This window comes from Larus michahellis, chromosome 1, assembly GCF_964199755.1.
Source record: "Larus michahellis chromosome 1, bLarMic1.1, whole genome shotgun sequence".
NCBI lineage: Eukaryota > Metazoa > Chordata > Aves > Charadriiformes > Laridae > Larus > Larus michahellis.
This window is the reverse complement of record NC_133896.1, coordinates 224,165,200-224,192,772: the sequence shown is the minus strand read 5'-3', so window position 1 is coordinate 224,192,772 and position 27,573 is coordinate 224,165,200. Positions and strand designations below refer to the sequence as shown.

The 27,573-nt window shown below is 40.7% G+C and overlaps 1 pseudogene; it reads right to left on the bottom strand.

Moving 5' to 3' along the window:
• On the bottom strand, nt 1–25,615 carry LOC141737649 (N-acetylated-alpha-linked acidic dipeptidase 2-like; annotated as a pseudogene).
• Nucleotides 25,616–27,573: the final 1,958 nt, after the last annotated feature.

Here is a 27,573-nt window from a genome sequence, read left to right as displayed (position 1 = left end):
TTATTGCAATGCTGGGAGCACAGGGAATCACTTCACCTAGTGCGCGCGCTGAGTTGCTCAACTACAAAGGTTATAAACGATCAGAATATACATATTCATTACATTTCCCAGAAATGATTAACATGTTCATATTATCACCTAGAACTCATTAATATATGCAAATGTCCTTGACACGTGTGCATCCATGTCCATTAGTGGTCTTCCGGCATCCTCTGGTGGTTGTCGCTAGGCTTCCTGACCATGTCCACTGGTTGAACTCGATCTTTGCGAGTACTCAGTTCATCTTTTGGCTTAGTTTGCAACGCCTGTTCTCACAAAACTAGCTTATTCTAGCATCTCTCCCTACCTATTCTACTCAAGGAGACAACGTCTCAAGACTTCCTTCTATCCCACTAAAGCTAGCAGATGTCTAACCCATCCGCTTACAGAGCATTTCACACTGAGCTACATTGTTCCAGTCAGGAGTGTCGGAGGATGTCGGAGTGGGAGACGGACCCGGAGTAACGATGGAATCTCAATATGAGTATGATCGTTCTCCCTTTATTCAAGTTTTCACAGAGTATATATAGTCAGGCAATAAGAGCATGCGCTAGCGGCAGCTATATGATTGGCTTACAGTCTCTGTTCACACGCTGTCCATGCAGTTCATTCACAGATCAGGTTGGTTACAAGAATTCACATAGTAAATTACTTAGTCATTAGCACAACATGTTTTCTACCTTCTCAGTTCCTGTTTTTCCCATGTACTAATTCCATCTTCTACCACCTGTTTTGCCCTTAATCTAATCTCTCATAGTAGGGAGGCTGGCTCACATGACCATTTTCTCTCAGACACATTCCTACACAGGAGGGAACCAGATGTTCTTTTAACTCGGTATCAGTAAGGCCTGAGGGGCTTCCACCCCAGCGTTTTGTGCTGTTCAAGGATCCTGTATCACCAGCTGCTGTATCGATCCCTCCTTTTCTTTTGAGAGTTCGTAGCTTTTAAGCTTCGACCCTCATTATTAACAAAGCCAAAGCAATACTTACATCATTCACAAACTAAAGTTATACTTACGCTATTCAGAGTGAAACTGAAGCAATACTAAAGCAACAATCCAGTGCCTCAGACAGCTGCTCAAGAAACTTGTTGCCTCACCTGTAAAACTTCCTTCCTGGTAAGCTCTTTCTATAAACATCAGCTGATCGTTCATGATTCGCACTGCGACTGGACTTCAGGAAATGGAGAGAGAGACGTTCCACACCATGAAGAAACACGACTTCCTAGTTTCATTTAAACACTTTTCCTCTCCTTTGGAAAGAACGAAAATGACAAAGATGGTCCACAGCTTGCAAAAAGATGAGGTTTTGCAAGGAGATATTCAATACATGTTATATTAATGCATTAAGATGTCTGTGTTAGAAAACTCAACTCCAAGATTTCAGACTATGCAAAATAAGATGGGAGACTGAGAGTGTCAGATACTTTTTTAGTATTAAATGGCACTAGAAGCATCCCACTTAACAGAGGGGAGAGGAAGGCTGAGATTTAGGCCAAGATGATGATTTTGGTGTCCACCCATAAGCCAAGTATCCAAACTCCTGATCTAATCTATACAGTAACATAGTAAGGATGGGATTCAGTTGCCTAAACACAACTATCTGGTACCTTACAAGGGGTACAGGAGCACCTGGCCTCCAGCCACAGCACTCAGAGGGTGTGGCTCAGAGGGCCTTCCTATGGGGCCCTTAGGTTTGCAAGCATCATATGGATGTCTTACATACTCTGAAGCATCATCCTGTCTCCTTGAGGTGTGCTGAAAGTACAAATTCTGCCATCACCTACAACACTCAAGTGTAGGTGTCTAAATACAGACCTCAGTCCAACTTTTACTGCTACCCGCCTTTCCATGTATTACAATAATTTTAATGACAAGCTGATGCTAGTAATAAGCTTTGCAGCTGATACTATGCATCACGGGAAGCAGAATTCATCTTATCAGATATTTCCTGTCTCAGAGTTCGAGTGCTCTATTCTACACTAACGAGAGTCTCCTTGGGTAGTCACTGGAAAGAAAGAACTGCCACCCTGGGTATCTAAGGCAGATATACACACATATATACATATATATATATAAAATATTTTTTTTTCAGACTTACTCTTTCTTGTCAACTTGTTCAAGTCTGCTATGCAATTCAGCAGCAGCCTTTGAGAAGTTCACCACAGCGGAAAAAAGAGGATCTAGAAAAGGAAGGACTTTGTGAGCAACTTCAGAGTATCTGCTGACCCCAATATACCTTTCAGTTGCCCAGTGAAAAACTACATTTGTTTTGCTGATATAATTGAATTAATTTCATTGGTTTTCCATAATTCACTAGTTTCCCTAGCACAGACTTTAAAGAGCTGCACTAGCGGCAGTAATAGACAAAGACCTTGTGCAATGAGGTCAACAATAAAGCAGAATGCTTGATAAAGCTTTCACAAGTACACATCTTCCCTCTGCCGGGCAAGGAGAAGACTGGCTGGCATCGTAAACAGAGATCTCTGCAGTTTCCTTTTTCACAAAGGGGTGCAATGCAGCATTTAGGTATAAAAAGCCTGACTTACATAAAAAACACCAGTTCTTCCAGCAGGCTGTGGAAGGACAGCAGGATTTCCCTCTTGGAACATTATGCCCTATTCATACCATAACAGAAGAGTGTGATATGTATATTGAATAGTATTAGGTGAGGCATAAAAGACACAACTGTCAGGGACCGCAGGGATAGACAAGGCAGATCAAAGTGGACTGCTCGCTCCACTCGTGGACTGGACCAACAGCACAGGAGGTGTCTCTGCCATGACCCTGCCTGCCATCGCACAGGGCTGCTACTCAAACCCCAGGATTTTGCCTGTTATGCCCGATGTCGTGGTTTTACCTCAAACCAGGACACCTGGCTATGTGCAAGCAGGCATGTCAGTTGCTTTTTCCTGCTCGGTCCCTGGCAGTATGTCCAAGACATGTGAAATAACTTAGCCAAAGAAGCAGCAGGCCTTTCTTTTAATGACAGCATCAGCTGCGATGATTTTCCTGTGGAAGGGTCTATTTAATACAGGCCTGGGAAAATTATAAATTTATACAACTATTTCACAGAGTAAGTAAAAGATGGATGTTATCAGGAGAAGAACTTCTGGCCTTCCCAAAATTCAACTCAATTACAAAGAGAGAAGATTTACAACTTGTATATTTTGCCCACAAGTTTCAGAAAACTTTAGATAAACCTGAGTATCCTCTCTTTGATCGTACAGGAATATGGGGCATAAGATTAGCTCATCTCCTAAATCCAGTCCTCTGTTGGCCCTTCACTGTTTATAAATTTATCACCACTTTTTATAAGTGTATCCCCCTATTTGGTATGACAGGCTTTCTGTTCCCAGGACTCCTACTGAAAGCTGTTCTGCAGTCTCAGTTGCTCTTCTATTTCTAGGAAACTTGATCACCAGCCTACACTTGCTCGTTCTTGTATTAATATTTTTGTTTAGTTTACATAATTAGAGGCACAGATTTCATGTAGTGACCTATTCCGGGACTGCAGTATAGATAGATCCACGTCCCCTGGTGAGAATTTACACTTGTCCACAACTGTGGCAATACTTATAAGTTTGCCAGAGGACAGAGTTCTAGGAACAAAAAAAAGATGTATTAGTCAGAAGGTAGTTTGGGCAGCTTCTAAACTTAAATAAGAAAGAAACCCAAATACTGAAAATAAATCATTTAACAGAAATTTTGGTAGATGCTCTACTACTGCAAAAAGGAAGTCCAGACTTGGTGTTTCCTTACAAGATGTGTCACAGGAAACACAGGGACGTATGGAAATAAATCCTTGTGTTATGCAAAATCTGAGACCAGATGATCCATCATGCAAAGCTTCCTGTCTTGAGTGGCCTTTTCACAAAAAAGGGTGACTTTTCAAAATAGTCAAGAATTTTTTCACCTAAGCCTTTACACAAAGTTTTAAACTTTTTAGTTTTCCCAAAATGAGGATTTGATTTATTTCTAATGCTTTACACAACCCAAAAGTGTACTGCATCTCCAAAAAGCTAGTTTATGTCTCTAAACCATGGGTGCCTCAGATACCAAGTTAATTAGGACCAACTGAAAATCCTCCTTGGTACAGAAACACAAAAAGATAGAAAGTGAGAAGGAGAGAGAGAGAGAGAGAGAAAGACAAAGAGAGAAAGACAAAGAGAGAAAGAAAGAAGGAAAGAAAGAAAGAGGGAGAGAGAAAGAGAAGGAAAGAGAGAAAAAGAGGAAGGAAGGAAGGAAGGAAGGAAGGGAGAGAGAAAGAAAGAAAGAAAGAGAGAAAGAAAGAGAGAGAGAAAGAGAAAGAGAGAAAGATAGAGAAAAAGAGAAAGAAAGAGAAAGAAAGAAAGAGAAAGAGAGAAAGAAAGAGAGAAAGAAAGAAAGAGAAAGAGAAAGAAAGAAAGAGAGAGAGAGAAAGAAAGAGAGACAGAAAGAGAAAGCGAAAGAAAGAAAGAGGGAGAGAAAGAGAGAAAGAAAGAAAGAGAGAAAGAAAGAAAGAGAGAAAGAGAGAAAGAAAGAAAGAAAAAGAAAGAAAGAAAGAAGAAAGAAAGAAAGAAAGAAAAAGAAAAAGAAAGAAAGAAAGAAAGAAAGAAAGAAAGAAAGAAAGAAAGAAAGAAAGAAAGAAAGAAAGAAAGAAAGAAAGAAAGAAAGAAAGAAAGAAAGAAAGAAAGAAAGAAAGAAAGAAAGAAAGAAAGAAAGAAAGAAAGAAAGAAAGAAAGAAAGAAGGAAGGAAGAAAGAAATTACTTACTGTGGAAGCATTCCTAGCCTGGGATCGAGAGTATTCTGCTGCTTCCGACCTGTTTTATATGCTTCGTTGCAATGTGTTCAAGTGCTCAGCAAATGGATGTATTTTTGCAGCAGAGTTAGAGAGGTGCTCCTATTGCCTACAAGTGGCATCCAGGCACAGAGACAGATATTCAGCATGTTTCCCACGGTCAGATGAAGGCTTTGGCTGAGGAGAAGTGGACACCTGCATCTCCCAAGTTCCAGGCAGTTGCCCTAAATGTTTAACTGGTCTTCTTTCTTAAGAAAGAACGTGAGAAGCAGGCTGATACTATCCCTTTGTTCTGCATTTGATTGTGTTCCATGACTGCTCATGAGCACTGCAATAATGCCCAAAATTAGTAATATGCATGAAAGTTACTATAACCCTCTCATCCATAACCCTCCCATCTATAATGTGTTAAACCCCTGTTACGTTTAGGAAAAAAAAAAAAAAGGCTCTTTATTATGATGGGAGAATTGAAACAGGGAAATAAGGAATGCAGTTTCAGAGCTGTAACAGATATATCATGCCCTTGCATAATTCTCATTAATGCAGGTAAGAAATAGTGTTGTGGCTATTACTCACCAAATGATACTTTGTAAGTTTTCAGCTGTTCTTCATGTTTCTTGGCCAAGTTATAAATTCTATTGCTATATCCTTTTAAGGCTTCTCCATAATCTCTACAGTCCAATGGAATGACCTGGGAATCTGCCAGTTCATAAACCAGTTTGCCTCGTAACTGGGCAATTGTAAGCTGTTTCTTGAAGGTGGGGTCATAAAACTTTTCCACTAACTCAAAGGTCTCATACACAGTGTGGTAAATGATAAACAGGATAATTGCTGAATTTGTCTGCTATCTAAAAAAGAGCAAGCAAATTTGTCAGTGCACTGTGTTCTGACTGCAGGTAAGGGATGTATTGATCACTTAACGACTATGATGTCTCGCGCAGTTTCCAAATCAAAAAAGCTATTTGCTATAAAACACAATTTACTATCCTTTCATTTTTGTGTGTTTATTTTAAGAAACTGAAACAACCTGAATCCACGGACTGTTGCACAAGAGGCTTCCTTCTATCTACACAGACCTGCCTTCAGTTCATTGTACAGAGATTGCCCTCATTAAAAGTGAAAGCAGTGGGAGTTTGGATAGCAGAAATCCTCAGTCATGGCCCCTTGTGCAGTTATTTCTGAACACCATCACGGAAGATTTGTATATCAAGGGTCCTATTAATAGTATTGTGGAATGAAATACACACCTCCAATCAGATTCTATAAATACCTTTCTGTGAACTTGACAGTGTGTATAATATATGCTTCACTGAAATGTTTTATTCTCCAAACATTTAGGTTTCTTGCTAAATTAAGAAAAGGCACTGATATGCAAAGCAGCCAAAGATTCTTTGTAGCTTTTTTATTAATCACGAAGAACTGTTTTTAAAAGATGACTGCTCAGCACTACCAAACTTCTTCAAGCAATGTGGAAGACTCACCCTGATCTTAGTGTAACGGACTCTGCCTGATGCAATTCCCAGTCGCTGAAATTAAGCTTCAAAATCACTGCCTGATCCCTGTTTGTTTATTCTACATGTGGAAAAGACCAATCTTAGTGAGACTGCTTACATTACAGTATGGTAGTAATTTATGCAAAATGCAGATTTTTCAAAGAAATGGAAGTCGGTTCTTCTGGAGGGCACATCAGGGACACTAGTAGGATCAGACACTAGATGAGTGGCAAGCTTAGTTATTCTAACTGATGCTATTCACCACACTAATTCAGTATCCTATATTACTAGGAATATCTTTCAAAGGTAGCAATCCTGCTTATGACACTGACCACATTTAAAAAACAACGTACACATTATGCACAAGTGCCATAAAATTGTATCAGGCATGTCTCTGCAATCTTAAAGCGTTAATCATCTATTTCCAAACTAATATGAATTGGGCAGCAATATATGTAAAGACAGATGTGTTTATATACTTAGCATTTTCTATAGTACAATCAAAGACTGATAAATAATTTCCACTGCAGAAGGCATGATCAGCATTTGTTACTTACAAGTAAATATTGCCATCTACTGGGTAGGTATGGCAAGACAGAGGAAAAGAAAAAGATAATAAAGACAGATGTAATATTCTAAGTATTTTCAAATATTTATTTAAGTTTTATATTGGTTTAAGTTTATATGTCTAGCCTGGTGAATAATTGGTGTTTCTCAGCTAAAGAAGAAAAATAATCCAGCTAAAGTTCTTCTGTTATTATAAATTTCTGTAAGGAACTATTCGTATCAACTACGAAACATCAGATCTGGTAACTTTTTCAAAAGGAGGAAGTCTCAGCGACTCTGACGAATCTGGACACCCATCTTACCTGGGTCCGAAAGACAGGGCAATACACACAGAACGCTTTGGTCAAATCACACAAAGGGCAGTTCTATTTCCCTTACGTGAGTAACGACACATTTTGAGTAAGATTTAGCCCTGTGAGTCACTGGCTCAAACAGTGTTTTGGAGTTTTCATACCTTCAAATACGAAGTTTAATAGCTTCGGGTATAGATTTGTAATGCATTACATTTACATTCATTGTATAACCAAAGAATAAGTATCAAGAGAGCTTTTTAATTACCGCTCTAGGCAGTTTCTTTCAACTGAGCATTTGCTTATCCTAACAGTTTTGATATGATCTCATCCGGAGGGTGACTACACTGTATTTCAAACTCTTTCCCTGCCCTGGTCTTTTTTGATTGCTTTCCAAATTGGTTTTCTACTAACAAAAGGCCCTTAAAAAGTGTGAGGTTTCTCTCTATCTTCTGTGTATCTATCTGCCGCCTTCTCTTCCCTCTGTCTACACAGACCTGCCTTCAGTTCATCGTGCCTTTAAGAACCCAGTCCGGATAAGCAGCACTATGTACCTTACTAACGATACTCATGGTTGAGGATGGGTCAATGATTTGGGCATATGAAATACACCCCTGCTCTCTGGGACTGAATTTGTTGCGGAAAACATCCACAAAATGTAGGTGCTGCCTGCTGCATCACACAGGAGTGAGACGGAACAGCAAAAGCACCGAACAGCATTGTAACAGGGTAAATTAAGGTTATACGTGTGTTTTACTCTGCGGTTGCAGGGCTTTTTGCACATGCAGCACGTGACTGTGGGCTCAGCTCAGCCAGAATTCCTCTTTTAGTCCCTAGTTGATCCTGGGAGTGCCCAGCACTGAACTCAGTTTTAACACCGCTAAACTGAGTATTGCTGTCATTTTTACACTCTTCCATTTCAAAAAGGGATGAGTCAAAGCACTGACATTTCCTATTCAAATAAATTTAACTGACTGTTTTGAGTCAACCAAGCACTGCTTTCATGCTAAATATATACACACACGTTTAATTTTTTGGAAACTGGTAACTATGTTTGAAACGGCTATTCTAATCAGTGAGTGGTATTTTACTAAGCCTTGGCTTTGTGGTAGATATTCTAATTAGGTTAGTAATTGCTATTTGATTCATTCAATTTATAACCTAACTAATAATTTGTAAGTCACATGAACTAAAAGTTGGATCAGTAATTGTTAACTTCATAAATAAATTGATATCTTTAAAACAAACAGTAGTGAGGTTCTGCAAAAGAATATGAAGGGAGGGAGCAAGCCTGTATATGCACACCTGAGGCCTTGCATATATGCAAAGGCATGTCTGCAACACAAAGAATTTCCTTCATTTACGAACAATGGAGATTGTCTATGTAACAAAAGGATGTGGCCACAGTTGCGGAGTCTTTTGTTGCGCAGCAGACGGTGAATACCATGGGTTAATTTTCCTCAAGATTTAGCAGATGACAGATCTGACAGCTGCAGAAAACATGAATGTGAGCTGTGAGGAATGTCCCTCGAGAAACCGAATCTAATTTAGGTGTCAAAAAGGAGGAATGCACGCCACCAGGATAAAGCAAGAAAGCGATAATATTAAACATTGAGGTTCAAACATGAATTGCCCTCATGGCTTTCTGATCTAGTACAGCTGCTTTTTCATGAAATATGGATTGATAGGTTACTATATATTAAATTATTAAACAAAAAACATTACAGAACAGCAGTAGCAACATGTGAACAACCCAAACATAAAAATTTATTCATGACTTGCTCAAGAGAAATTGATCTTTAAGTATCATTGTTTCTTATTCTTCTTAGTTAAAACAACTGTGTGTTTTTTCTTGACAGCATCTAAATATGTGCACAGATACACAGACAAAGAAATCACAAATAAATTTTTATACACAGTATACTTTTGTTACCGCTGGAGTTCAGGTGGGATGAAACTGAATTGCCAGCTCTTTAAAATCTCTCAGTAAATGATTTAAAAGATCATTTAAATTATGCTTTCTTCATGTAGTATCTCATAAACCAATAATAAGATGCAGAGAGTCTATTGCAGCTAGAAGCCAAACAGTTTACGGAAGAAAGAATTAGTGGAAATCCAAAGGAATAGAAATCTCAGCTTTGTTAGCAGAAGAATTATGGAATCCCTTTAGTGTTTGGAAGCATGTTTCTGGTTTTGTTCCCTCCTTCGAAATGTGTCATTTTGCTACGTAATGTTTTGGTTTCCTGTAATATATACCAATAAACTAAAAAAAAATAATAATATTAGAATACTTCATTTTATAGATTTTCAAAGCTCTATCCACATATCTAAATATAACCATGTAAATAAAATTCTGACAGAAGAGCAAGACAACACGTTTCCGTTAAACCATTCAGTACTAATAAATTGATATGGTTCATCAGAAATGTGTTTCATCAGACAATTTTCTGCCTGCCCTATTTGTAATTTGGATTTTACAGACAAGCAATGAAACCTCTGGTAAGACCTGTATTTCTTAGCGGGGCTGAACAAGTACACTTACAGGGTTACGAACTCACCATGCCCAACAGGGAAAGGAAGAGAAAGATATTCAAAACCTCACTTCTGAATTTCTCAACATCCCAGCACCAGGCAGCAATATAGTCAGAGATCCCACTACAGAATTAATCAATTTTCCTGCCCCGAGATTCTACAATACTGGAAATTTCACAGGAATTTGGAACTATTCACTCATAGAATACCTACCCTTTCATTTGCCCAGGAGGATTAATTTCCACACAAAGGGCTGGGAGTTCTTACGGATCACAGCTACGGGATCTGGACTGTAGTTTACAGAAACTAAGGAATTTCTCAAATAGAAAGTTAGAAAATAGACCAATTTAGGTTATATAAAATGCTATCATTCTGTTAAATGAAGGGATGGATTTCCACACAGAGACCACTGAGGGACGTTAGCTTTGAATCAAGAGTTATTGCACTTATGTTGTAAAAAGTTAGGTGGGTAATTTGTATAAATATATGAGGGCCTCACAGCACCTGAAGGAGTCTGTTGAGCTCCAATTTTATCTTGGAGCTATTGATTGCAGTCTAGGAATTGATGCCACTGGGTACTGCAGCCGCCTGCAACAGATTTTCAAGTGTTGCTTTCTTTACACTATTTTTTATTTACCTCAGCCCATTCTGTGGAGCCCAACAATCCAAATTCTTCTGCGTCCCAGCTAGCAAAAATAATAGTTTGCTTAGGTCTCCAACCTGCAATCACATAGTTAAGCTTGAAAATTCAACTTAAAGTTAGAAAGTTTAGTGAAAAATCACCACGGTTAATTGAAATAACTTTAAAAAAATAGCACCTAATCGATATAGCAGTAAAAAAAAATCCTCTCTAAACTCCTTAGAGGAACACACTATTGCAGAGGCATTCCTTCTTAATGCAATATTTTCATTCCACACCACTAAGAGGGTACTATTACACTGATGAGAGACGTGAGGGAATAAATTCAGCCAACTGAGATGCAATGCTACACGTGTGCATCTCTTAATTGAATTTGCATCTTTCATAATGAGAAATACAACTTTCTGTAGCGGTAAGAAGTTAAATCGACACAACTGCTTGTGGGAACACTGTTCTCCAAAGCTGCTGTTTTCCATATCCATCATTTTATGTCTGCAATAAGTAAGTTACCTTCCATCTTCATTTTACCAAAACTCTGTACAACCAGCTGCACCCGTAGTTGGATCGATACCACCAAATACCCAGGAGTCTCTACGGCCTCCTAAAATAATGTATCTGCCTGGAAACAAATACACAACATCAAGCCTTAACTAAAAATGCATTTAGGTTACCTGTATTTCATTTGATTGCATCCCTACTTCTTTCAAACGAAATATGAAGTTTGATACCAGTGCTACAAGTTTATTTTTTAAAGTAATCTGCAAGTATATACATAAAGTCAATAAATATTTTATGCATATTTTTCCACTTAAAAAGTTTTTCATGTAGACAGCCTGCTACTTAGTATCAGCAATAGTATGTTGAGGTCCCAAATCATCACTAGTTTTCTGTACTCTGCGTTGTGTTAATTTTTGCAAAGGCAAAATGTATGAGTGATGTAATGTAATCTGAGAAACCTACTGTAAAATGATAGGCTTTATAAAAAAATTCCCTGACATCTATCATTCCAGCATTTACATCCAAATACATTATTGGGAATGACAATGAAAAACAGTGTGTTGGGAGGGACAGGACAACTATTAAAGGTTTCTCATAATCCGTATTATCTGGCTGTCTAAAAAACTTGAAGCTTCTTGCAACATGAGAACAATTTACCAAACACAAAATAAAGAAGGAATTAAAAGCCACAAGCACTCACTGCTCACCTGGTTCCACAGCTCCTCTGAGGATGCCAATGACGTTGTAAATTCGTGTTATTTTATTGTTTGTGTGAACATGCATTCTGACTCTTCTGAAAGGAAACGCAGTACAGAGTAGCCATTTCTGCCTGAGAAGGCAATAAGAAGTCAATGTAATCGCTTGTGAGCCAGGACGTTCGTGCTTCTCTTCTGCTCTGTGTGTTCAGCACTGACCATGCTGCATCAGTGTCCCATTTTTCATTTCAGGTTAACCAGAAAGATGCCTTAGAAACAACAAGCCTATGAAGAGGGACAGTCTATAAACTTTCAAACATTTACAGAATTTATTGTCCTGTTATTTATGGCAGTCAATTGGATAATTGTGTAGTAGAGGAGTTAAATGAAAAGCACATACAGTAATGAATTTTGACCGAAATTATAATTGTGGATATACATACTTTTATAAAGAATACACTTTGGTTTCATAGCATAATTCTGTGTTATAAGATAGAACTTGGAGAGAAGGTCATTAGAAATATTCATCCAGGAATAAACTGAAATCTCTGTTTAGGACAGCAGATCTAAGTGATCAAGATTTGTCAGTCCTCCATCCCCTACTCCTCCCCCCCAGTAAAATCCACTTTTGAAGTTTTATAAAAAGGAAGGAAATTCAGGTATTAGGAGAGCTAAAAATAATGTAGTATTCAGCCCATCTTAACCTGTAGAAGAAACAAAGCATCAAATAATGCTTTTTTTGCATCTGGCAAAAAATTTGCCATTTGAAGTTATCTTCTCAGCAGCAAACCTGCACAGCTGTCAAAATCAAAACCTACTTCAGGACAGCTACTGGATCTTTGCCCAGAAAATAACTGACACCAGCGCCTTGAGCATCCATATACTTGCACACTTCCCATGTGCAAGTGACTTTCTACCAAGACTCAAAAGATTTGTTTCTATATGGAGCTACTCTGAGAAAGAGGTGTATGTAGGATTAGCCCGTATTTACAAAAACTGCCACCCGATCAAGCAGGAAGTGTTAAAAAGTGCATTCAAAAATATTTCCCACGTATATGTTTTGTGGATGAATCATATTGTTTCTTTTCTCACTGTTGCTCTTCAAGACATTCCAAATAGCACCTCGCTTATATCGAATATGCTTTCTTATTTATTTATTCTTACTTTACTCATTTTCAGCTAGTGTTAACGCAGAGCAGGAAAGAATAATGACCACTGAAGTCTTTATAAAATTATATATTCAGACATACTCTTGTTTTGCAGGAGGTGGAGCAGTGATAATGACGCACCATTTTTACACACTGTTCATTGTGGTCTGCTACCAGTCCTCACAGAGTAATATCTCATGTAAACTGAAAGTATTTTTAGGTGAAAAAGTGACAGAAGAGTGATCTTTAGCTTTATCTATTGCAGCTTATCAGTTATAAACAAGGAAGAATGCTATGACAGTCCCTGACATCCAGTCAAACCCCCGATCGCCAGGTGCAACTGTCACGCGGCTTGGTCTGCAGGAGAGCGACTCTGTTAGTGCTGGAGACCTGGACAGTTGTATTTCTCTGTTAGAGCTGACAAATGTAAACCACCAACACAGTATTGCTAATCCAACTGGTCAAAGGCTGGCTCCTCCCAAGCGAATTAGGAAGATATATGTGCTTTGGGGTCTTCTGCGCTGTTATTGTTCAGGGCTTTCAACCACAGGGCCTACCAGCTTCGGGGAACAGTTGATGGGCTCCCAAATCATTGCCACACTTCTCAGCTCTAAGTTCACAGAAACCCTGGGAGGCTTCCAGTGGAAAGGGACACACGCATAGAAGAGAACTACTGAATTATCAGCCCTTCTGCGTTCAACAGCTACAGGCTCGCTGTCCTATTGTCCCCTTGGTCATCAGAAACAGCAAAGAAAAGACCAAAGCTTGAAGTGAGGAGGAAGTTTAGGGTTAATTCAACAGTAGTAATAAAATGTCTACTTACTGCTATATAGCCATTTTTTAAAGGACTAGTGAAACAACGTCTGAACCTTAAAGTAAGGATTAAAGTTGGAATGACAGGGCTGGACCTATACCCTCTGAATGTGTCTGTCCATTGACATTGGGGACACTGAGCACAAACATAGTTTTGATAATTTATTTTCAAATTCTAATAGCTATCATCAAATGTTTCACACTGAGAAGAAAGTCAGTTTCTCCAGAATCTCTCTAGATGCATTGTTTCACAATATTTTTCTTGTGGAGATTTTTTTTTTTGCAATATTTTATAAATAGGCAAGTGTTAAAACAGACCTTGTAGAAGAGTTGTCTGCAAATCCTGGCCCTATGTTATACGACACGTTGAGATTTCCCTTCCAGCTGCTGTCTGGAGCTGCGGGTCCTCCCATTGCGCTGTTAAGTGAAAACCAAGACAAATGTAGTTGACCAGTAGGCTAAAACCTTAAATTCCCTTAATGGTTACTGCACCTAAACCAAGGTGGGTTTACAAAATTCTTAAAAACATTATGCCAGAAAGAGTTTGCTTTGAATTGTCCACATTTTCTGAAGTATGCATTACTTCAAAAGAACTATAAATACAAGTAACAGCATAGATTTTACCATCTTAGTATAAAAAAATTTGCTGAACATTTGTGAATACTGGCTTCTGGTGAGGAGGACCGATGTATACTCACTGTAATAATACTTCTGCATCATGATACCCAATGGGATGAACTGGGATTTTGGGAATCCCTACACCTTCATTAACTTTCTACCTGAAAGTGTACTCTGAGAAACCAGAACAAAACGTCAAGTTTATAGCGTTCTTAGCAACTTTCACCAAACTGGAAATACTTTTGAACAGTGCAGCCACACAGTAGCCACGAGCATAAATCAATTTTTTCATTCTTACATAATTTCTTAGACATTGTTTCTAGGAAACCAAAATGTAATGACAGAGCCACAAACCCAATAGCGCATCTGCACAACTGTGTATGAGAAGTCCCCACATGTGATGCAAGGTGAGATCTGCTGTCCATCCGTATCATTACATCTCCTCAAAGCTGACTGTGGGACAACCACGCCGGAGTGTGAGGTGAAGAAAGCCCCTGTGCAGCCTGTTTACAAGCTGCAGAGGACATCCACAGATGGATTTACCTATGTAGAAGACAGAGAACGTCTCTCTGAATCTGGTGGGCCAGGCACACGCATTCTATTGGTTTTTTAAGTATGGTGCTGTTTTATGCCCCCAACAACGGTCACACAGGCCAGTGAGCTTTCCAGAAGCACCCCTGTGTTCCCATCCCCTTGGCAGACAGGCCTGCTGCGCACTTTAGTTCAGACTGAGTTTAGGACGCCTACAAGGACAAGACAAGCACACGGTGCCAAGTTTCACAAGACTCCAGGTTACTGTTATTTTTAATACAGAAATTTTAGTCCCTGTAAAGAGGATTTTAAATTGATTTTCTGCTTGGAATTTAGGATCAGCAAGGAAACATACCTCCAAGCAAAGCTATTAGTCCTCTTTGATGGTAGACTATGGTCTAGTTTAAACTGGTTCTTTTGAGAAACACAGGCATTTAAAAATGGCTATAAATTCTCAGCCATTTTCTACTGCTTCACAGGCTGTAAGCAGCTTTTCTAAAACTTAAAAGGCTGGGCTCATACAAAGAGATTTTCCTAAAAACTTACATTCCCTTCCCAACTCAAAAGCCACCAGCTGAAATAAGCAGTTGAAATGACAACTCCAACACAAAAAGGAAGCCTACACAGGGTGGAAGCAAGTACAGGTAGCCTGGGAGGAATACAGAGAAAATGTCCGAGCAGACAGGGAAGAGCAGGTTAGGAAAGCTAAAGCCCAGACAGAATTACACCTGGCCAGGGACATCAAGGGCAACAAGAAAAGCTTCTATAGGTATGTCAGCGATAAAAGGAAGACTAGGGAAAATGTGGGCCTTCTCCAGAAGGAAACAGGAGATCTGGTAACCCAGGATATGGAGAAGGCTGCAGTACTCGATGACTTTTTTGCTTCGTATTCACTACCAAGTGCTCTAGCCACAGGCAAAGGCAAGGACTGGGAGAATGAAGAACCACCCACTGTAGAAGACCAGATTCGCGACCATCCGAGGAACCTGGAGGTGCACAAGTCCATGGGACCTGATGAGATACATCCATGGGTCCTGAGGATGAAGTTGCTAAGCCACTATCCATCATATTTGAGAAGTTATGGCAGTCCGGTGAAGCTCCCACTGACTGGAAAAGGGACATATAACATAACCCCAATTTTTAAAAAGTGAAAAGAGGAAGACCGGGGGAACTAAGGGCCAGTCAATCTCTCCTCTGTGCCCAGAAAGATCACAGAGCAGATCCTCCTGGAAACTATACCAAGGCACATGGAAAATACGGAGGTAATCAGTGATAGCCAACATGGCTTCACTAAAGGCAAATTGTGTCTCACAAATTTGGTGGCCTTCTACGACGGGGTTACAGCATTGGTGGGTAAGGGAAATGCAAATGACATCATCTACTTGGACGTGTGCAAAGCATTTGACACTGTCCCACACAACATCCTTGTCTCTAAATTGGAGAGACATGGATTTGATAGATGGACCACTCAGTGTATAAGGAATTGGCTGGATGGTCGCACTCAAAGAGTAGTGGTCAACAGCTCAATGTCCAAGTGGTGACCAGTGAACGAGTGGTGTTCCTCAGGGGTCGGTATTGAGACTGGTACTATTTAACATTTTTGTCAGTGACATGGACAGTGGGATTGAGTGCACCCTCAGCAAGTTTGCTGACGACACCAGGCTGTGTGGCACGGTCGACACACTGGAGAGAAGGGACGCCATCCAGAGGGACCTGGACAGGCTCGAGAGGTGGGCCTGTGTGAACGTCACGAAGTTCAGCCAGGCCAAGTGCAAGAGCCTGCACCTGGGTCATGGCAATGCCAGGCACACCTACAGGTTGGGCGGAGAATGGCTTGAGAGCAGCCCTGAGGAGAGGGACTTGGGGGTGCTGGTGGACAAGAAGCTCAACATGAGCAGGCAATGCGCGCTTGCAACCCTGAAAGCCAACGCATCCTGGGCTGCATCGAAAGAAGCGTGGCCAGCAGGTCGAGGGAGGTGATTCTGCCCCTCTGCTCCGCTCTGGTGAGACCCCACCTGGAGTACTGCGTCCAGCTCTGGAGTCCTCAGCACAAGAAGGACGTGGACTTGCTGGAAGGGGTCCAGCGGAGGGCCACGAAGATGATCAGAGGGCTGGAGCACCTCTCCTAGAAAGAGAGGCTGAGGGAGTTGAGGTTGTTCATCCTGGAGAAGAGAAGGCTCCAGGGAGACCTTAGAGCTGCCTTCCAGTCCCTGAAGGGGGCCTAGAGGAAAGATGGGGAGGGACTCTTTATCAGGGAGTGTAGTGATAGGATGAGGGGTAACATTTTTAAACAGGAAGAGGGTAGATTTAGATGAGATATTAGGAAGAAATTCTTTACCATGAGGGTGGTGAGACACTGGAACGGGTTTTCCAGAGAAGCTGTGGCTGCCCCATCCCTGGAGGTGTTCAAGGCCAGGCTGGATGAGGCTTTGAGCAGCCTGGTCTGGTGGGAGGTGTCCTTGCCCAGGGGACGGGGTTGGAACTAGATAATTGTTAAGGTTCCTTCCAGCCCAAATCATTCTATGATTCTAGATTTTATGACATACAGGTAGAATTTAGTCTTCAATAGGAAAATTAATAAAATAATTTTAAGCAGCTTTTTACTTTGCATCTCTACTGAAAATAGATTAATTTCTTGTGCCACAATAACTTTCAGCACCAATTTATAAAATGCTTGATGGCTCAGGGTACAGATCTTTCACTCACCTTTCGCAGGATAACCTGGCGTTAGAGGGTCCCCAGCTCCATTCTGGTTTAACACATTCCCACGCTGGGCTCCTCCACCTGGAAGGTTCCAGCCGTTTGGATAGGGATCTACTCCTGGGGCGCAATAGTCAGCAGGATCTGAATAAAGTATGATCCCTTGGACTCCTGCTAATATGGCATTTTTAACCTGTGAAAACACTTGCTTTTAAGAAAGGGCTTTTTTTTTATGCAAAAAGAAATCTGAATGTTGCAATTTACTTTCATGGGGATGTAGCTTTAGAAGTTGTATATGTGGAAGAGGGAAAATGACCACAGACTCAGCAGAAAATCAAACCACAGCAAAACACAGTATGTTCATTATTTGCATCACACCTTTCGTCATAGCTCAAGGCTATGAAATAAAGCACAGGGAATGAAACTGAGGCACAAAACCTGACCAATATCCCCACTGTCCCACTATCACCAATTTTGTCAGAATTGTCTAAAGTCAAAAGAATTAGTTATTCAATCTCTGTGCATCAGACTCCTTGTCAAATACTTACCTCTTCAAAATACTGCAGTTCCATGGATGAAAAGTATTAAAAGCCCTGGCTCTATAAAGTACTCAGTTCCCTAAACTAATCTCTTGCAAGAACTGCCTAAGGAGTTTGCAGTCATCTCAGTCTCGGGAGATTAATGCATTCATCTGTTTTTATTGTTTTGGAAGTTACTCTTAAAATGCAGCCACAATGGACACATTGCAGGTGTCCTTCTGCTCATGTGTTCCAACTTACAGCCTTCCCTAACTCCCACCGGCTCTACCTTGAGCCCTCTCTGACCCACAGAGGGAAAAATGAAACACAAGCCTTACTTTGTTTCCTCTGAAGATCTTCCCATATCTGGCAATGACAATCTTTTCTGTACAGTTAATTCCCATTTCATGCTCCAGCTTAAAAAAATCTTCAGTGCGGCCATAATTCACATATACCAGATCTGCCTGCAGAGAAAAGCAGTTTCACGGCAGCTGGCCGTTCAACCAACAATATACCTGTTCTCAGAAATACACAGTTTTATTCACTATGTATGATATAGTTATTTTTTTGCATTTCCATAAATGAGAACCAGTGCCCATAAAAACAATAGCAAAAGATTTCCTTAATATTCTATAGGATGCATTGGCTCAAACTCCTTACCTTTCTATGTTACCCTTCACTTAACAGCAACCCTATAAACCGAGGTTGGAAATGAAGCCAATGCACTTTGCTAAACTGACAAACTTCTGTGGCCATGAAAAAATAGTGGTATCTCTTGCATACACAAACACTATTATATGATTTCATTCATCTGCGCAATGCAAAGTTGTCTCTGACTCGCTCTTCCGTGATGAATGATCAGATTAAGTGAGTGACTTTTGTAGCCTTTGAAGACATTCACTTAATCCAAAATGTCTTCCAAATTGATTTATATATTGCTATTTCTACTTGTGACTTCAGCAAGTCCTCTCCATACGATTGAGTAATATGGAGTAACCTGAGGTGTACCCAACATTTTCCATAAAGATAAAAGCTTTTCACTTGTTATGTGATTTGCTCTTTTTGAGCTCTTTTTCTAATAGGAGACTTCTAACCTTCACACAATATGCGGCCTAGCTGTCCTTACGTGTTTTCTTATACTAATAGTTAATTAAAACTACTACAAGAAATCTTTTGAGAAGTTGGAGCAATCCATCCCAGCAAGTGTTTTGCAATAGATGACTTCAGCTAATAATACTCTTACATAATTTGTTTTTTCTTACCTCTAGCACACCTTGTGCTGAAAAAGCATTATAAGGTGGCAGTATATCAGTAACATTTTCAGACCTCTGTGGAGGTGGTTCAAACAACAACGTATTGAAAATCTATCAACAAATAACAGAAGTCTTTGGTCAAAGACTCTACCTCCAGGCACGAGTTCATACACTAAGCTTAGTTATTGCCCATGATATGCTAGTTTCCATAAATTGTTAGTAAAAAATATAATTCTAACTAGCGCACATAAGTTCAAACAAAAAACCAGCTAGGGATACATAGCTGAATTGTTATAACAGAGCGCAGGTATGAATACAGAGATAGATCACTTGTCAGAAGGCACTGCCTGAACCTAAGCAAAGAAGTGGCTGAAAATTGCCAAGAGGTGGTAACAGTAAAAAGACACCTAGTTCATGCATGCCATCACAGGTGTTTTTTGTGATTACTCTCGCCTGTATTATAATTCCCCTCTTCACCTCTTTGCTAGTTACGCCCCAGTTAAACACGCTGCCTTTCATCACTATCACTCATGTAACACTCCTGTTGCCTCAAGGTTCACGTCCACTTTCTCACCTTTTGAGATTATAGCTGAGAGACTGTGTTAGGGAGTTTCTGGAATAACTTCTCCATTCTTTCACCTCTAAGCTCACGTCATCCCCAAGCACACATTCCTTAGCTTCTACCAGGGTTCTTCATCCCTACCTATGCTTCTCTAGCAGTCCCATCTCCTCTCCTCGCTCAGGCGCCATGTCAGATTTTATATTTACTTCTTTATTCCCATGAGTATACAAAACGGAGAAGGTGACTCTAGACCGCCTGTACATTATTACTTCCAACACTAACTTAGGAGACACCACTGGAAGCCAGTAGGATCAGGTTCAGATGAAACAAGGCAGTGCTTCCTACAATGGATAGCATCCGTGTGGCATTCCTTACCTCTCAGCATGTTGTGGAAGCAAAAATTATACACATGTTCAAGCAGAGTTTGGACAGGTAGTTGGAAGAGAGATCTAACAAGGGTCACTAACTGCATAAATACCTGGAAAAGAGGTCTAAGGAGGATTCTTAAAGAGACTAATTGCACCAAGTTCAGAGAACCCCTGACCCGAAAACAGCTGGACACTGGAAGGATTGCATGCCTTACATGCCTTTATTTGTTCTTAAACTTCCCTGTGCAGCCACTCACGGCTGTTTATGGCAAGAGGATATTAGCCTAGATGTATCCTTAAGCTGAACCAGTAGGGCCAGTCTTACACCTTATAATCTGTTGGTGTTAATTGCAGCCTCTCCACACATCCGCTTTCTGCTGTATGAGACACTGAGATTTCAGCCACTCTGCTGTTCTGTTACACAGTCTGCAAAATCATTTCTAAAAATGCGTTCCCTTTGCACTGGATTTTTTATCATATTATAAAACACATGCTGGGATGAGTGGATGGTAAAACAGAGGAAGACACTCTTTCTTTAGAGAAGTCTTAGATAAACGTAGTTTAACCATTAAAAAGGTCACCTCATTCCCTTGACCGTCAATTACTGAGATGTAGTTTGGCTGCTTTTCATTTGGATATGAAAGCAGCACATCATAATGAACGAGTTCTGCTGAATCCAGTCCAAAACCCTTCCACTGGCCTTGAATTTGTTCAGCAAGTAGAAGATTCTGTTCAGTTCCTGCGAGGTGAGGCAACTGCGTAAACGAGCTAAAATAAAATAGAAAAACGCAAGTAAGCAGCAAATGCAGAGAAGCACAACAGTGAACTCTGATCAGTGTGTATAAAGCTTATCTTCAAGCTACACACGTGGAAAGTAAGGTTTTATACTGAAAGTCTGAGCTGTATAACATGATCGTTTATCAGGGTCTGCACCAGCATAAGCACAAAATGTAGTCAGAGCAGAGGATCTTTCCTGAGGCCTTAAGATAAGTCAGCTGAACCTTTCTCTTTGCATAACAGAAATAGCCACATCTACACACAAGCAATGAAAATCAGTGCCAAAGACATTCAGCTAAATAATATGAACAGTGTGCAAGGAGCAGAAACAGATAGAAAAAAGCTACACATTCAGAAAGCAATCCTCCAAATAACTCTGGTATCTGATTATGGGTTTGTCCATTTTTGGCATAACATGTCCTAATAAGTTTAACTTGAAAATCATTATGTCAAATTATCTGCACAGATTTGTTCTTTTTTTCTTAATCAAAAGCCTGAATAATAAAAGCTTTCTTAATAACATTTACATCCAGATCAGATGTAACAAATAATGGTCATAAATAGTCAGAAACAATATCCAGCCCCTCTGGGCTACCCTACAGAAATCTGACTACAATTTGTTTGGCCCGCTGAACAACAGTTATGGTGAACGCTGATCAGTCAGCTGGGTACCACGCACCAGCTTCGAATTCCCAACAGGCTACTTGTTAATGGCTGCCCCACAGATGTCAGATACCGTTAATTACCATTAATTAGCGGTACCAAGTACCATTAGTACCACTTCAACTTGTCAGTTCAGACTGTTTTCAACCAATGTAACAACTTGTTCTTCAGTATGCGCTTCTTCAGCTTCCAAATGGGAATGCTGCAGGAGACGATGTCCAAAGCCTCGTTAAAGTCAAGGATGTTTCAGCCACTGTAACATCTCCACGGATACATATAGACAGTCATTTCCTTACAGAAGACCATCGCCCTGGATCAGGGTGATCATATAAACACATAATAAAAAAACGCTGACTGTTCCTAACTGTCCTTTGTGTTTGGAAACAGATTGTAGAAGGATGTTTGGTCACCCTTCCACGGATTGAAGTAAAACTGACCTACCCATAGTGTCCCCAGATTGTCCTTCTTGCCTTACTTAAGGATGGGCACAACATCAGCTTTTTTCAGCCACCAGAACTTCAATCACCAGAACTTCTCATAGACAGCAGCCTTGCAGTCGTAACATCCAGCTCTTTCACGTGAATCCAACCTGGCCTCCTGGATTTGAATGAATCTAGGTTCTTGATGTAGACCACAACCTTCTGCTCTCTGCTTTTGTCTTTCCTTCTCTTTAAACTGTGTGGGTATGCACCAGGGTTCGGAAGCAACCTTTGACAAAGCTTGTTACCTGTCGTCTTCTTGCCTTTTAATTGTCTAGAGTATTCTAAGTACCTTTTAATTCCTTAAGTACCCTAGTTTAAAAACTACATATGCCACCAGGAAAAATAGACTGAACAACGTGTGATGCCTTTTTTCAATTTTTCCCTTCCAGTTTCATCCTTTCCAGAGCTACAATTCAATATCAAGGTGTCTGCACTTTCTGAGACTCAAAGTTTGTTTTCCCCACTTGATAAAAACAGATTTAGTAGTCTAAATAACTAAGAATGGGGATCAAAAATTCTTAAGTTCACATTTTTTATGCTTTTAACAAACTTTCTGGATAGTGTATTAGGATAATTTTTCTGCAGTTCCTGCTTTTTATTTGAATTTAGGGGGGAAAAAAGACCAAACCAGTATAAAACATGTGGCCCATCATCAAAGCAAGCAGACAAACCAGAGACCATACATACCCTATGGCCAAGAAACTTTAGCATAATTGCAGAGCTATTTCATGCTGCCATCAATCTCCGTGTTGCCTGGACTCTCACTCAAACATTATCTTCAGAAACTCTCAAGCTACTGAGAGGAACAAGTACAAAATAAGATAAGGCCTATAGACTTAAAAAGCTAATTGATATTGGAAATGAAACCTTTTAGTTTAAGAATAAATGTACAGAGATAAAATTTGTCAGCAATCCTTTGATGTTTATGATGCAGTTGCTGACTTACATACTGAATATCTGCATGTTACTAACCAGAGGTTATATTTGTTTACCTTTTGTGTGAATATATTTGTTCCTCTGTAGAAGATATAAATATGCACAAGAATGATTTTTTTTTCATTTCCAGTGAAATACACGGCAAAACAAGAAGGTATTTCTCTATCCCTAGCATTTTAGATGATTTGAAAGAACCACGTGGATGCACTAGGATGCTAAAAAAGCGTATTTAATAACAATTGCATCATGCAAGACTTAACCAACCATACACACACATTGCACTGGGACAGGGCCCGTCACCACCTGAAACAGAAGACAGGGAATAACGGGACCTCAAGCACCCAATTAACAGGACATTATCCAGCCTGGCCACACTAAAGGAATTATCAGTTGTAACTATACATGCAACTCAGCGCCAGGCAAACTTTGAAGCATTTTGAATATATTCATTTTCTACTTCGACTAATTGGGTTATTAGCTACTCAAACTGAAAGTCTAAGTGGACGCTGGACAGATTATCAATCAAATGTAATTAATAGCAATCAGCATACCCCAACCACAGCAAAATCATCTCGGTCTGAGACAAAGCAAAGTTATGTGATGTTAGAGTTTCGGACGCTTGTGAAGAAAAACCAGACACTTACACTGCATTAAATCAGGACTACAGAAAATCATACTAAAAAGCATGATACGCACTGGCAGTAACGCCCCTTGAGGGAAGCACTCTTAAGAGTACAACCACTCCAAAAGGTAACTGCAAAAATAGGGAGAGGAGGACAGAAGGGTTGTGAGTCTCTCCCTTCTTGTACAAACCAAATACTTCCAAAGCATCTAAAGAGCTCTGCTCTCACAGGCCGTTCCTTGGAGCTGATGTTATCACTTTCTGGCTTTTGCAACTGATAAAATTATTCCAAAACCAAGCTGCGCAGGACTTACCGGAGGAATTGCTAGGTGTTTTCTGCTTTCATTTCAGCCACAAGTTTCTGTCTCACATTTTAACAGACATCGGATGAGTCGGGTGTTTTCTCGGTCAGTTTTGTAAACCATCCTGAAAATTTGAAAAGTTTGAATTTGAAAAGCTTGCTGCTTAGGAAGAACCTCGGTCCTCAAATATTTGAGCCCATGTGCAACCTAAAGTACTGAACAGTCTCCCTAAAACCACGACAACGAACAGGGCTTAGAGCATCCTCTGTCAGCGTTTGCTGGTTCAAACATAGAAGTGAAACAGAGAAGTTAAATACAGTTCATTGACTGAACTGTCAAAAAAGGGACATATTAAGAAGAGCACACCCTAAATATCTGGTAAATACAGTCCCCCTTTTAAGGCAGATTCACCTCTCATTAATTTTAAACTATAGTTTAAATTCTCAGTTAACTGTTTGCAGTGGAAAGATTGAACTCCTGATACTCATGATGAAATTCCCTTATTTAATTTATACGTATATTTAAAAATACGTGCATAAGAATGTTTAAGGTGAAGGTCTAAGACTCAACAGCCGCCCTGCCAGTTACACATCTGGGGAACGGTGGGGTTAGTCTATTTAATAACTAAAGGAATAAAGCTAACTGTGACCCTTGTCAGTTTGAAAAAGTTAAAGATTTTTCATTTGCCATAAATCTGAGAGAGCATACCAACTACATGAATTTGTCTTTAAAAAAAAAAATAAAATCCTTTTACAATTCTAGCTAGAAAAATCCCAAACTGTGCAAACTGTAATCACAAAGCCGAGTGTATGTGCTGTCACATGCGCAATACATATGATCCGTTAGACTTAAATGCAATTGTAGGAACACTCGGAACATAACAGTGATACTGGATGGGACCAAAGGTCCATCTTTCCCAGGATTCTGTTTTGGAGCATGGCCAAAAGATGATGTTCAGGGAAAAGGGTAAGAATAGCTCAAGTATCAGAAATTTGCAGCTCAGGGATCTCCTAAATCAAATTAATAGTTTTCATATTTAATAACCTTCATGGATTTTTCTTTCATGCTTTAGCCTTAGGTGTGTGCTACAACACAAGTTTAAAAAGCACAGATGCAGACATGCAATTTTAGACTCAAAATCAAATGCTGCAAGTGAGTGCAGAAAAGAATCTAGTGTTCCAGTGAAGTTCATTGCACATAATGGAAAATTCAGCAACTCCACTCTTGGCTGTCAGTCAAAACTCCTCCTCCTCTACGTTCTGCCTTTTAATTTCTGAAATAGCAACTGAATAGGAGCATTTAAACCCATCTTCAGCAAAAATCAGGAAATACAAACCACAAAAAAATAATCCTGGAGGTTTTACAGTCACAGAAGTCTCAGACTCTTCTATTAATCTCTCCTTTTTGAATGTCTGACTACCCATTAGACTGGTAATTACCCATTACCCATCTGACTACCGTTGGACCCTGTCAGTTCACCAGGGCTCTTCTTGGGCCGAAGCACGCAGCCGTAATATTCCTCACTCCTTAAAGACCAAAACTGCTCGGGAGAACAACCCTTTAGAAAAACAGTGGGATGAGTATTTTACAACACCCCTGAGAAGCAGGAAAAGCTCCCCGATGGGGAGTTAATCACAACAGGAGTCACACGTAAGTATCTGTAGAGGGCAAAGCTGCGGGTGGAGCCCTGGGCTCTCCGTACTCACCTGCAAGAAAGCCCAGCAGGAATCAGCCCAGCAGCCCGCGGCAGCCCAGCCACGTGCAGAGGGTGCCCCTGCTCCTGGCCATATGGGCACCGGTGGCCGTCAGCTCTGCAACCTGCACAGAGGGCAGGCAAGCAGCTGCCTTCCTCCTCCTCCTCCTCCTCCTCCTCCTCCTCCTCCCTCCCACAGCCTCAGGGCTGCCCCGGCTTCAGCGATTCTCAGCTCTCCTCCTGCCCAACCAGCCTTAGGCCTTGGATGATGATGATTTGATTTTCTGAGTGCAATAAAACACGCCCGTTTCTTTGTCTCACTCCCAAGACAGCTTGTTTGTAGCTGTATGTGTATCTCAGCATCAAATATGCATCTAGCCTGTACACCAAGCAATGCATAAGGGCTAATTTCTCCTAATTATCAGGACTTTCTGGTTTTGAAAGTTCCTGTTTTAGGCTTAATCACAATCAGTATTTGTTCCAGTGGAAGCGGCCAAGAGATGAAATGGAGGAAGGGAAAAGTTGTTTTCTCTTTACCAAGGAAGCACTGAATTGTTCCCCTTTGTAATCCGTGGTTACATTCATCCTTGGCAAGTGATGAATACTTAGAGCAGGTCAGAATATAATTGAGATAAGCCAATGGAGCCACTTCCAGACGTCATCCAATTTGCTACTGGGAGAAGCTGCAAAATTATTTCCTGCATTTTCTAGCTTTTTGCATTTTGGATTACAAGGTTTTTAGGATTAAGTTTCCCTTGTCTAATTCAGCCAAATCCAGCACCCCATGGGAAAGGACACATCTTCAGCCCAGGGAAGAGTCAAGATACCTTCACAGAATCATAGAATCATCGTGTTTTGTACAAACTTACCCTGGCCCTGCACATCACTCCCTGCTGGTGAGTTCCTGCACAGCTACACGGAAGCCAAGCCTGATCTTTCTGGAACTGAGGACCTGCCCATTTGAGACCAGTTATCTGGCTGAAGGGAGGACAGCTTTTCTGGGAGCCTGGACATGCTCTGAGTTCTTACCACTCACTCCAAAAAGAGTCCAAATTAGATACATCTTGCCAAAGAAATGGCAGTGCTCCGAGTATCAAAACTTTCTTAAATAGACTAGGTTGAGCTGAAAATATTCAGAAACAGCTGAAAAGACTGGTTAACGTCCTAATTACTTCATTAAGGTTTTTCAGAGATCAGAGAAGAATTACACCACTTGGGCATTCTGCACCAGTCACAGACACTGTCTTAAGCGTGCATCTGGATGGTTTTGTTCAGACCCCCCATGCCCCCCAGGTGCCCGTACAGAACAGATATGGGCCTCTGGAGGTAGATGAGGAGGGAACTAAGGATACTGATAAAGCCCCATCCAGGGAGTCGCCAAAGCAGCCAGCTCCACGCATTAAGACTGCTGCTGTGAAGAGCAGGAGGAGGGCAATAGTCATAGGGGGGTCCATTCTGAGGGGAACTGAGGGTCCCGTATGCAGGCCGGACCCTTCCCACAGGGAGCTCTGCTGCCTCCCTGGGGCCCGTGTTAAGGATACAGCCAGGAAGCTTCCTGGCCTGATACGGCCCTCGGATTATTACCCTCTTTTGATCGTACAGGCAGACAGTGAGGAGCTGGAGAGCAGAAGTCTGAGGGCAATGAAGAAAGATTTCATGGCCTTGGGATGGCTTGTCAAGGGTTCGGGAGCACAAACTGTGTTCTCCTCTGCCCTTCCAGTTGTGGGGACTGATGAACGGGTGAACAAGAAAATCGGACAGATCAACACCTGGCTCCGAAACTGGTGCTACGAGCAGGGCTTTGGGTTCAGTGATCATAGTTTGATCTGCAGGACACCGGGCCTGCTCGCTAAGAATGGGAAAACCCTATCCCAAAAGGGGAAAAGGGCACTAGGCTGAGAGTTAGCAAGGCTCATGGACAGGGCTTTAAACTAGAAATGAAGGGGGAAGGGGATAAAACCAGGCCCACTAGTAATGATCCTAGGGATAAAGGGCCAAGGATGGGGGTGAAAGCGGTAGCCCACGTCAAGTGCATCTACATGAATGCACGTAG